This window comes from Triturus cristatus, chromosome 10 (assembly GCF_964204655.1).
Source record: "Triturus cristatus chromosome 10, aTriCri1.1, whole genome shotgun sequence".
Classification (NCBI taxonomy): domain Eukaryota; kingdom Metazoa; phylum Chordata; class Amphibia; order Caudata; family Salamandridae; genus Triturus; species Triturus cristatus.
Window position 1 is genome coordinate 98,558,386 of NC_140593.1, and position 13,193 is coordinate 98,571,578.

Below are 13,193 nucleotides of genomic sequence, written 5' to 3' on the forward strand. Positions count from 1 at the left end.
ACCCAACATTTTTCACCATCGTGGCCGGGGATGTGCCACGTTTATGTGGCCACCATGACCGAGACCAGAAGGATGTATTTCTGCCAAATAGAAGTACCTTGGTTTTAGAGGCGTTTAACTTCAAATAGTTGTCATTCATCCACCTCCCGATTTGAGACTGTTAGAAATGGGGGTCTCTCGTTGGCAATGGTTTGCACCGTTGTCCAAGTAGGGACCCTTCTTCCTAGTCAGGGTAAGGGGGATACCCTTCTAAAATAACCCCTGTTTACTCTCTTGGTAGCTTGGCACGAGTAGACAGGCTTATCTCAGAGGCAGTATGTAAAGCATTTGTGAACACATATAGTAATACAGTGAAAACTCTACAAATGGACATCACACCAGTTTAGAAAAAGAGGTAATCTTTATCTAAACCAAAACAAGACCAGAACGATAAAAATCCACAATGCAGTAATCAAAATGTAATCCTTAGATGGCAAAAACAGTTCTGTCCATAGCAAACTATAGATGCAACACTTTCAACACCAAGCACCTTGGATGCGTCACAATCATAAACAAAAACAGCCACCGGGAAGGTGATGTGTCGATTCCTTAAGCGCACAGAAGGTGATGCGTTGGTTCCTTACTGAAGGGGAGGTGATGCATTGGTTTCTCACTGTGCGGGGAGGTGATGCATTGGTTTCTTACTGTGGCCCCAGCTTTGATGTAGAGTTGGCTCCCCGGTGTGATGCGTGAGGATCGGGATGCATCGATTCTCGATGAGGCAGAAGAAACAGCGCTGCGTTGGTTTCTCCAGCCGCGGTCTTACAATGCGTTGGTGCTTGCAGCCGCACAGCAGGGCCTGCGTCGGAATCGGTGCAGTGATCTCGGACTTCGTAGATTGGTGCACTCAATGCGGTGTGCGGTGATTTCTCCAGCCGGAGGCAGGCACTGCGTCGGTTTCTTCACCAACAGCCAGAACAACCTCCAGAGGCCATAACAGCTACAGGCACCTCTTGGCAGGTCAGAACTCCCAGCAAGGAAGTTCAGGGGAGCTGGGGTGAAGTCTTTGTGTTCCTGAGACTTCAGAACAGGAGGCAAGCTCTTCTTCAAGCCCTTGGAGATCTTCCTCAAGCAGGGGACACAGCACACCGCAAAGTCCTTTTCCCTTTCCTTGGCAGAAAGTACCCACTACAGACCAACCCCAGACAGCAAGCAGCACATGGGCAGTATTCCTCCTCAGTTTCTCCAGCTTTTCTCCTTGGCAAAGGTTCCTTTTGATTCCCAGAAGTGATTTAAATGTCTGGGGTGTGGACACCTCTTTTTATAATACAAAATCCTTTGTTCTCTGCGGCAGAGAAGCTCTTTGCCCAGCTAAAACCAGTACTGTCCTCTCTGGTGCAGCTTCCTGGCAGGAGGTGGAGACAGCATTGTCTAAGGCAGACCAGGCCCATTCAGGTGCAAGGGAAATCTCCTCCCACAACTCTAAATGCAAACCAGGCCTATTCGGGTGCTAGTGAGGACTCCTCCCCCTACCCTAAATGCAGCTCAGGTCTATTCAGAGCAGCCCTGACTGACCCTGGAAAGGCAGGACACATTTAAACCCGCACCCCCCCAAGTGGCTGTTTGAACAGAATGCACATCCCCAGCCCCTATTACTCCAAAGCCAGACAGTCAATACAAAACCTAGCAGAGGCACACTGGATGGTTAGGCAAGAAAATACATACTTTCTAAAAGTGGTATTTTCAAACCCAGAATGGAACAATCGCCCTCACTAGAAGATGCATTTTAACATGCTGAGTTCAGGCATATCAAATTCTATTTTCCTATCTTGTTCCCATGGGCAGTAATGCTCATAAGATGTTATGAGCAAACTCCCCATTCTATCCTATGGAACAGATAGCCTTTCAATAGTGAAAAACGAAATGCACTGTATTTCACTATCAGGATATGTCACACACCTCAGTACATGTCCTACCTTTCACATACACTGCACCCTGCCCATTGGGCTACCGTGGGCGTACCTTAGGGGTGTCTTACATGTAAGAAAAGGGAAGGTTAGGGCCTGGCAAGTGGGTGCACTTGCCAGGTCGACATGGCAGTACCAAACTGCACACAGACACTGCAGTGGCAAGTCGGAGTTACATTTACAGGCTGCTCATGTGGGTGGCACAATCAGTGCTGCAGGCCCACTAGCAGAATTTGATTTACAGGCCCTGGGCACACACAGTGCACTGAACAAGGGACTTACCAGTAAATCAAATATGCCAATCATGGAATCACCAATCCATAGACACAATTTACAGGGAGAGTATATGTACTTTAGCACTGATCAGCAGTGGTAAAGTTCCCAGAGTCATAAAACCAATAAAAACAGGTCAGAAACAGAAGGCCAAAAAAGCAAAAAGTCTGGGGATAAACCCGCTAGACAAGTCAGGTCTAACAGCGACATACAATTCTGGAATCCAGGTGCAGTTGTTTTTGGGTTACTGGCTTCTGATACCACTGTTTGGGTGTCATCGGTGTATGAGATGAACCAGAATCCAAACGATTTTATCAGTCTAGCCAAAAGAGTAACATATACATTAAAAGGCGTGGAACTCAAAGATGAGCCATGTGGAACCCCACATGGTAGTGAAAAGGAAGGAGAGATGAAATCGTCCATGGCAATGAACTGATCTCTGTCAGTAAGAAAAGATGTTAGCAGCGACAAGTCTATGTCCCTGATACCTAAGGCGAAAAGGCGGTCAATGAGTACAGCATGGTTAATCGTATCAAATGCTGCTGTGAGGTCTAAGAAGATCAGGGCCGCATTTCCACCATCATAATGGGACTGTCTTAGATCCTCTGATGCTGTGATCAGGGCCAATTCTGTGTTATGTTAATGTCTGAAGCCAAATTGATTTGGGTCTAAAAGATAACTATCATTAATAAACAATGTTAGTTCCAAATGAATGACTTTCTTGACAATTTTGGCTCGGAAAGGAAGACGCAAGATTGGCTGATAGTTGTTTGGCTCTGCAACATCAAAGTTTCGTTTTTTTAAGAGAGTAGGAATTAAAGCTTTTTTTCCACTCTATTGGGAAGAATCCAGGAGTGAACATTCTATTAAAGATGTCCATAAAATGCAGGGCTGCAATTTCCGATTGGAGAACCCAACTCTATTTTCCCAAGTAAATCCTGACTTTGTGCCAGGGATAGTGGTGGAAATATTGATAAAGTAACAAGGTTAGCCACGAATGGAGAAGCTGTCGTATTGTTGGCATGGATATCAACCCTACCCTCCAGACGTGTGCCTCCAACAGGAGAAATTTCTGGTGATTCCTCTGCCGCAGAATTTCCTGTGAAGGCGTTGTCAGCCGGGGAAGAAGGCTCAATGTTGGCCGAGAGTATGTCGTAAACTGCTTTGACCTTGTCTTGAAAACAGGACGCTTACGTGTTACAGAACAATTGGTTGACTAAATTGTTTTTAGTCTCTTTAGTAGCAAACAGTTTCTTGGGAGAATTCTTTGAGGATTCAATTTTAGCCGTAAAGTAACTGACTTTTTCTTTATGAATAATTTCTTCTTAAAGTTGAATATTACATTTGTAAGTTTCTCTTTCCTAAGGATCAAGGTTCTTTCTCCACTTTCATTCCTGTCTACGGCACTTCTATTTTTGAAGCCTCAGCTGTTTTGTAAACCAGGGTTCAGAGGGGGTCACTCTGTGACTGTGCCATGCTTTAATAGGGGCCAATTGGTTGAGATTAGAGTCTAACCAGAGACGGTAGTTACTGGCCACTGAGTCCAAATCATTGGACACTACAGGCAGGGTCTGGACTAGAGAGGTGTTTAGCAGGTCTGCATTTAGCTTGTGCCAAAGATGGCAGGTTCTATTGCCTTCAGGCCTATTGACGCTTGAATCTTTCAACGGCAGGGTAAGCTCAAACATGACTGCTAAGTGGTCTGACCAACCAAGGGGAATGTATTGTATTGTATGAGTATTTATATAGCGCATAAGAACTGTGACCCTACGGGTATCCAGGCGCTCTGACCAAACGAGATGTTTTAACGCTGAGGGGGGCAAAATCGGGGACATCATGCTGCTGGAAAGAGCCAGGTCTTAAGGCTCTTTCTGAATTCCATCAGCGACTGCGTCTGCCTAAGTTCAGGTGGGAGCGCGTTCCAGCTTCGGGCTCCAACCACACTAAAGGCCCTCCCCCCCAGCCTTGCCCGTTTGAACCTGGGCTGTGCCAACAAGTTGGCCTTGGATGACCGCAGCTACCTTACGGGGGAGTACCTTGAGAATGGAAGGCTGTGTTAAGAGTTGGGGATTGTCCGAGTAAATACCATTGAGAAGATGGCTGGTTGCACAAGTGGGTCTTGTTACCAGTTGAGCTAACCCCATACTGGCCTTCAGATCAATAAGAGGAGCTGAGTCCTTGTCTTGGGGGTTTTTAGATAGAAATTAAAATCCCCAAGGACCGTGAAGTCACAGGAGTCAAGTCAACCTTCAGTTCCAATGATTGCCCAATATTATTCATAAAAGCAGTTGTAGGGGCTTGCTAGGTCCAGTGGGTCTCCTGTGTCATTGAATCTATGACCCCAGAAGAACTTCCCATTTTTTTTAAAAGGACTCCTAGCTGGAGCGCTATGCTCTTTAGCTGGAGTGCAAGGCCTTTTTGTGGTTGTTTTCAAGACTGCATTTTTTAGGCTGAAAAATGTTAAGAGCAAGACATAGAGACTTTTTTATTTATTTATTATAAACAATATGTCTCTGACTATTTATTTTGACATGTTTCACCCAGAAATTGTAATAATAAAAACAATGTAAAAGGAAAGAGTCACAGAGATGTTTGTTTATTCAAACTTTATTAAACATTTTTATAGTAATCAATATTAATAAACATTGCATTGTGTGAAATATTGAAATATGTATTTGATTATTTGGAGAAAGATGATAGATCTGCTTTATATATATTGACATGCTCACCCATTGATAAACCCAATAGGCTTACTTTTTCTATTTTAGAACGGCAGAAGGCTGTGTATGGCGATGGGTTGGCTTCTCAGAAGACAGGCACCGGGGCCAACCCGATGCCATGCACAACCTGCAGCCAAACCCCTGCCACACACAGCCAAATGCCGTGCGACACAGAGAGCTGGCTGTCCGCGGGGGTTGGCTGCTGTGGGGGTCGGACGCAGGAAATGATGCAGGGCCTAGCCGCAGACCAGGCCCTACAGCCAACCTTCCACCTCGCACAGCCAAAGGCCGTGCTCAGTGGGGCGTTGGCTTTACGTATGGTAATAAAATATTACTTTACATTAAAAAAGACCCAGAAATTCACTAAAACACTAAGGTTATAGTGACATTATAGTTAGATAAAACTTTCAGTGGCAACTTAACGTTTTACACTAAAATGAAACACACTGCTAATTACCCCACAGGTTACATCACTCATGACATCTCTACAGCATCATTAATAATATCATTGCAACATTTGAAATGAAATTATTGATGACAAAGCCGTGCATGGCTGGGACACGTTATAGTTACCTTAGCGCACGAGTTATAGTTACTTACAATAACCACAGATGTGATAACTATAACCTTTAGTTGAAGCTGCAGGCCCCAACTTCTCTCCATCATGAGGAAGTGGTCCCCTACAGAGCGGGGCCCCTACAAAGCGGGGCTCCTTCTGTTGTAAAGGGATGAAATGCTCTGACACCACTGCCTGCACCTAAAGTAGACACCCATGCTTTAAATTATTTGGAATAGCTAGTTGTAGCCTAAGTTTCCTCGTCCCATACTTTGCTACTTAGACATGTGACTTTGGGTCAGTGGTACTGGGCGGAGTCAGTCACATGTCGGAACTTTCAATGGAACAATCCCATTGGGTATGACAGGCGGCTTTCCTTAGCTTCCTTTGTATAAGGTTTGCCTTCCTTCGACCTTACTTTTGAAGATAACACCAAATTAATTCATGCACAACATGCTGCCCTAATTTATCATATAAAACAGAAAGGAGAAAGGGCACCTCTGAGGCTACAAGGGGCAGACATTACTGGAGTCCTTCAAAGGAGTCCATGCACCTTTAATCAGCCTCTCCAGGGACCCCGAAGAGATTGCTCCCCCAACTGGGTTCAGCCACAGAATAGGACAAAAGTTGAAATGAGCAAATAACCTCTGAATAGATCAGCTCAAATCTTATCTTAACGTGGCCAGGCTGGCCATATTAACTGGTGAGTGTAGCCGATGCTGTGTGTGGGTCATGGGTAGGAGGACAGATTCTGCTGGCGCCAGCAGTGGCGTAGCAAGGGTGCCATGTGCTCTAGTGCAACTAAGCACAAACATTGGCATAGCCAATAGGTCTCGCCTTTGGGACATTATAAGTGTTTAGCCATGCAACAGTTGCATAACTAAATACTTATAAGGTCCCAAAAGCGAGACCTATTGGCTATGCAAAGCGGCCGCGAAAGTAAAAGTGAAAGTAAAAGTGATCGGGATCACGATCAAACATCAAAGCGGCCGTGCGGCCTCTAAAGTGAAAGTAATCGCGGTAAAGCGCGGCGCCCGCGCACATGCACTGTAGCTCTAGGCTGGCCTGGTAGCACTTTTTGGAGCCCTCTCAATAAGTCTCGCCAGACCAGCGCATGCGCTGGGTCAGGCGAGAACTAAAAAAGGGCCCCTTGGAATTAAAATACATCAATGAACACAGTGTATCCATAGGGCCCCAGGGGCCACTGCAGCTGCTGCCGCTTCGATAGCTTCGCCTGTGGGCTCCAGAACATCCTTCAGTTTTCAAAATCCAAGTAACCATTTTTCGAGGCCCAGGCAAAGTTTATTCTTTACTACCGGGACAAGACGTTGTAATTTTAGCTGTAAATGAGACAGTTGTGCAATACCAAAATGCTGCCTTTTGATTGGCTCATGGCTGGTCAATAGCTACTAGCCAGATGGCAGATAAAACCTACATATATATGTCACTACGCCCTGTGTCTATGACACCTCTCTAGATATGGGGCACTGGCATCCTTGAAACAGACTGAAATTGCAAAAAAATTGTTTTCTTCTCTCTCTTGTTTTTCTCCCTCTTGTTAATGTCTTTTGTAATGCAGGTTAGGATTGCATCTGAGATCTTCAGGTGGACCTCGGCAGGAGAGGTTCAGAGTTGGGGTTTTTGTCTTCAGAACCTCCAGGATTTGCTTTCGTGTTTATTTTGCCTTCAGTGGTTCATAGTTTGTCTCTTAATTTAATCAGACGAGTGAACCGACGGCTGCAGGTGAGAGCATGGGGGGGGGGGGGGGGGGGGGTGATGGTCCCCGCTTCTGCCGCCCCGCGACGGCTGCAGGTGAGAGCATGGGGGGGGGGGGGTGATGGTCCCCGCTTCTGCCGCCCCGCGACGGCTGCAGGTGAGAGCATGGGGGGGGGGGGGCGGGTGTGGTGACCGTCCCTGCTTCTGCCGCCCCGCGATGGCTGCCGGTGAGAGCATGGGAGGGGGGTTACGGTCCCTGCACCCGCCGCCCCGCGATGGCTGCCGGTGAGAGCATGGGAGGGGGGTTACGGTCCCTGCACCCGCCGCCCCGCGATGGCTGCCGGTGAGAGCATGGGGGTGACGGTCCCTGCTTCTGCCGCCCCGCGACGGCTGCAGGTGAGAGCATGGGGGTGACGGTCCCTGCTTCTGCCGCCCCGCGACGGCTGCAGGTGAGAGCATGAAGAGGGGTCGCGACAGTCCCTGCGTCTGCCGCCCCGCGATGGCCACAGGTAAGTGGGGGGGCTGGGGCCAGAGCAGATTTAGGGAAGCAGAATTGGTCTTCATTGCTGCTATCAATATGAGAAAACACTAGCGCTTGCTCTGCAGTCCTGGAATCTGAGAATCGTTCTTGCATTGAATACAGTTGTGGATACATAAAGATTAGGAATTAACGCAGAGAAATGTGAGAGAAAAAATTAAATCCACAATCCAAATAGTTTCTTTAATGAGAGAAAAATGCCTTGTTTCTGTAATCTTAGCAACTCAGCTAAAAAAAATGCTTTTAAGGATAGTTTTCTAATGGTGGGAAATTAACTTTTATTTTTTATCTCTGTTAGAAATGATTTGGAACAGAAGCTGAACAGCTTGTGAAAATGTAGTTGGAGAAAACAAATAAAACTCATGCCATCACCTCTGGAACCCTCTGACTGTTTGCTGGCTAGTACAGTTCATAATATAGGTATTGAAAGGTGCCCTAATTACTACTCACAGCTATAAGGCATGCAGTGAAAAATCAGCACCACACAAACAATGCCCCAGGACAGAAACATTCTATTAAATATTTATTTTGCCCCATCATTTCATTGTCATTGTTACCTCGAAAATCAGGAGAAAAAACAATGGCCACCAATTTACCACAAGCAATGGCAAAGCGAATAGGCCTGGCCTAGGCAAGCGTGCAGTATTGTTCTTTTTGTCTGTTTTGCAAACACAGGCAATATGCAAAAATATTGACAAAATATGAAAATAAAAACAGGGGCCGGAATCTTAAGCACACTAGCCCTGGCACTGAAGAGCAGTCCTTTTCAGGTGGTTGTGCAGGTGTGATCAGAAAAAATGCCATCCCTCACAGTGCAAACGACAAATGGACGAATGGGGCTGAACAAAAACAACCGGGACTGTAGGGAAGTGTAACAACCTCACACCTCTGCAATCGATATACTCCCAGTCAATATCATCTCAGGATTTCGCAGGTAATCCACAAAGGGGTAAATACAAGACTACTTCCATCGGATATACTTTTAAAGGATGGTGGGCTCTCACCACCCAAGGCTGGCACATTCCACCATGGGATCCACTCGTGGCTTTTGTAGAAACATATACAAAACAATTAGGAGAGAAAAGGGAAAAATCCAAAAAATGGAGGGATATACTCCTAGTCCCCTTGAAGATATATAAGCAAAACACAAAAAGGAGTAAATCCAGGAGGCTAGTCAGGACTCACCAAAAATAATTTTATTCTGGATCAGTGACTCCAGAATAAAATTATTTTTGGTGAGTACATTTGGCCCATTTTTAATCCACTATTCACTCACATTGCACTACGAAGAACTACCAGCTCCACTGTAACCCGTTGTTGCAGCACACCTGGACGGCCTTCGGCTGTTCAGGTGGGACCCCTATGATGAAGCATGTCACCAACCAGGTTGGTGAGTGAGGGGTCTTCTAAATAGAATTTATTTTTCTTCGTTTTGTGCGAGTGTTTCCCAGGATTTTCGGAGACTCTGACTAGCCTCCTGGATTTACTCCTTTTTGTGTTTTGCTTTTGTAGAAACATGCCATCAGGGGCTCACTCCTTTGACAAGTGGCTGACCCCTGCTGTATGCTGTGGAGGCCCAGAAGCAAATGTGAGTGACACGTGAACAGATGAAGAGGGATGACCATAAGCCCAGTATCTTTGTATATTTGTATATATTTTTATATTATTTTTTGGGAACACATAAGGGAGTTGAGACAGCTTAAGCTGTTTTTGGAGCAAACCTAAAAAAACAATGCAGCATTGTTGCCCAAAATGTAACCTATCTCTCAAACGATATCTTGTAAAACCTATGGTGAATTGCACTCAATGTCCTGGGTTCTTCTGAAGGGAGAGGGCCCTGAGGGAGTCCTTTATCGAGGGCAGGGTAGGCCCCTCAGGTCCATCTGAGGGCCTCTGACTTCATCCTTCAGCCAATAAGTACCTAGAATCAATTTGCAATATATTACTTCATTAAAGATGGCTGCCATGCCAAGATTGTAACGTGGACTCTATTAAATAATGTACAACTGGCTTTATAAAACCTTTGTATTACAGGAAGTTAGCTCTGACCCACTACGAGAGAGATTCAATCTTGTAGAAGTCGAGTCGAGCCCTCTTTCCCACAAACTGGTACCTGATATATGGTTGGTTGGTGAGGTTGCAAACCCCTCAGATGTGTCTCTTCTCATGGATGACGTTAATCAGGCTGCAGGGGGTCACCGTGCAGCCCCTTCATCTGTAATAATAATAATAATAATACTGAAGCTTGTAGAGCGCGACAGCTACCCCAAACAGGGGTGTCCCGGCGCTATAGCAGTGCATGAAGCTAGATTGACATACAGGTGAAAAAGACCGGAATCCTCTACCCTTAAACTAAGCCGAAAAGCCATGTTTTCAGGGCTTTACGAAAACAGGATTCTGAAATTGCCAGCCGTAAATGGCTAGGCAGATGGTTCCACAGTGTGGCAGTTGTGACTGTGAAGCTTCTACCACCCAAACGTGACTTACTGAAACGGAAGGACTGTAGTAGATTATGGGCGTTGGAGCGTAATGCACGATTCTGCTTGTAGGGGCATAATCTGTCCTTTAGGTAGCGTGGGAAATTACCGTTCAAGGCCCTATAGGCCAGGGTCATTGCCTTAAAAATAATTCTTTTCTCGGCCTGCAGCCAATGAAGCAGCCGGAGGTGCGGAGAGACATGGTGTCGGAAAGGGATCCGACGAACCAGGGGAGAATCATTGTACACAGCGGACAGGGCTGCTCCAGGGACCCCCATTTTGTGCCCAGGAATGGGGCAGGGATTTTCAGACCTGCAGGCAAAATAGAGCTGGAATGCTCCTATCTACTGGAAAATGCCAGCTCCTGCCCTTTTTCGGTCACTGATGCACCCAAGAGGCCGCGCCCAAAGGCTGCTGCCTTACCTCGCCTTATAGAAGCACTGGCCCTGCACGTGCCACGTGCATTCCACGTCCACCTGCTTGCTTGTACCAACCAACCTCATGGCAGCCTTCCGAGCGTTGGGAAAGAGGGCCAGAGAGCCTTTCAGAGCAGCCGCACCCTTCCTTCTTTAGTTTCTTCAAGTGGGCCGTGGGTTCACATCATCACCAGGAGACGGGACTCAGGGTACACCCCCCGCCCCCAGCCACGACTGGCCTATGTTTTCTGACTCTTCTCCACGCCCCGTAGAGTGCCCTCTACTCCACTCTCTGTGCAGTAGACAGATGACCAGGTACATCGATATTCACCGACCAGCCCCGATTATAAATCCCCCCTCCACATGACACTGCCCCTATTTGAAGCAGACAGCCCTCGCGCCATACCCCACCTACTCCTCCACATTTATTCTAAGCCTGGGCAAAGCACTACGCTACGATTGCGTAGTTTGCGCTACTTCGCACTATGCGAATTGCACGTAGCACAATGCAAACATGTGTAGCGTAGCGGTCATTTTTTGCTTGCTCGCAGTCCTCAACGTCAAGTTGGCGACCGCGAGCAAGCAAAATGACATCCCGGTGAGACTTTTTCCTCGTTCGCGATCAGCTACATCAAGTTGCCGATCGCGAGCGTGGAAAATAAACCTCCCGGCGAGATTCTCAATGCGGGGAGGTCAGGTTTCTCATTGCGTGTGGTCGCGTATGCTCGCGACCGCTCGTGATGCGAAACTACCAGTCCGCGTTGAGAAAGCTGCAGCTCGAGTAAAAATCTACTTGAGCGGCAGAAAACACCAGCTCGCACTGTGCAAGATGCCGCTTTCAATGATTGCACAGTGCCGGATGCTTGTCCGCACTGTGCAATCATTGAAAACGGCATCTTGCACAGTGCGAACAGGGTACTACGCAGTTCGCGAAGTGCTACACGTAGCTCGCGTAGTGCGAAGTGCACTTTGCGTAGCTACGCGTAGCACTACTTCGCGAACTACGCCCAGGGTTAATTAATTCTCCTGTGTTCATTGTCGACCGTCAACCAGGAGACCTAGGATGAATCCTGGCTTCACCGCTGATGTCTTTGTGTGATCTTGTGCTACTCACATTATGTCCCTGTGCTTTCTTGCCCTATAAAATGGGCGGTCTTAGGAAGATGCCAAATGCTTGGAGTTAGGACTCTACTAAGGGCTGATCTGTATAGAGTGTGTGTGCTCTGGTGAATGCAGTGACCAGGTTTATTGTGAACATCATGCTCTGGAGGAGGGGTGGCCTGTGTTCCTGCCCTGTTCCTGCCCCCACATAGGCGGTGCCTGGAGGGGAGGGAGTTACTGTTGGCTTCTCCAAGCGGCAGGTGGGTGTCTGCACTGGGAGAGGGTGCAGTGTGCACAGCATGAGAGTCGCATTGCCCAGATGGATGGTAGGTGAGCCTGAAGCATGCTGGGTCGGAGGTTTTAAGGGGCTGGAACAGGAGTGGGGGAGAGGGCCAGAAGAGAACTAAACCTCCAGCGAGGCTGTAGCCGAGCACCCCCAAAAGTGCGCTGCCATGCGGTGCCCTTCCTGGACCGAGGGTTAGCCCAAGAAAAGGACAAGTGGGCACGGGGCCGATCCTCAGCTACTGCTGAGTGACCTCATCCTCGACCACCTCCAAGTGGAGAGTGACCCCGACTCACTGGCAAAATAGCAACAAGTTTGACGGGCAGGGGGGAGGCGAAGGCGAGGTCTCCGCTATAGCACCCCTGCACTGTGGAAGGGCCTGGCCATCCCGAAGTCCGTCATCTGATACTGGATGACTGTTACCCCGTGCACTGAGTGCAAGGTTCAGCAGCTCATTCCAGCAGCAGTCCTGCGAGTGAGAAAGAGAGAGAGAGGGGACAAAGAGTGAGGAGAGAGAGACAGAGAGGAGGGAACTAGGTGGGAGAGAGAAAGACAGAGAGAGAGAGACAGAGGGGCATATTATCAAGCCGAATTCCGCCGCTTTATCAGCCGTATTCATCTGAAAAGCAGCGATATTTGTTACGCTCAATTATCAAGGACACGCTAACGCGTGTTTCCTTGAGTAAACAGCCCTTTTAACTCCACTTTGCATGTCAGCGATGAATATTGCTAATGACATGCAAAGTAGGCGTTCCTTTCCATTTTTCCATGGAATTCTGCGCTGACACGGCAGCGCAATATTAGCAAGCCTCGAGCAAACCCGCGTTGCGATGAAACAAACCGCGCTTATCGCAGGTTTGTAACGCCTGGTTTGAAACTGACTTAGCCATACTTATAATCGCAAGTGGATTGTACAGCTGAGGCAAGATCTACCTATTACCAAGGATGGGCTTATCGCTTCCGTTTTCACGCTGGATTTCTAGCGATGTCCGTGGAATTCGCCGCTATCGCAGGATTTATTATCGCCGTGGTGATATGCGTTGATAATAACGCGATATCTCGGCGATTAATCCTGAAATATGCGGCATTACACAGATTCGTGCACAGCGGGAAATGCGATGTTTATCGCATTTCCTTTATGATATGCCTCAGAGAGAGCGAGAGACA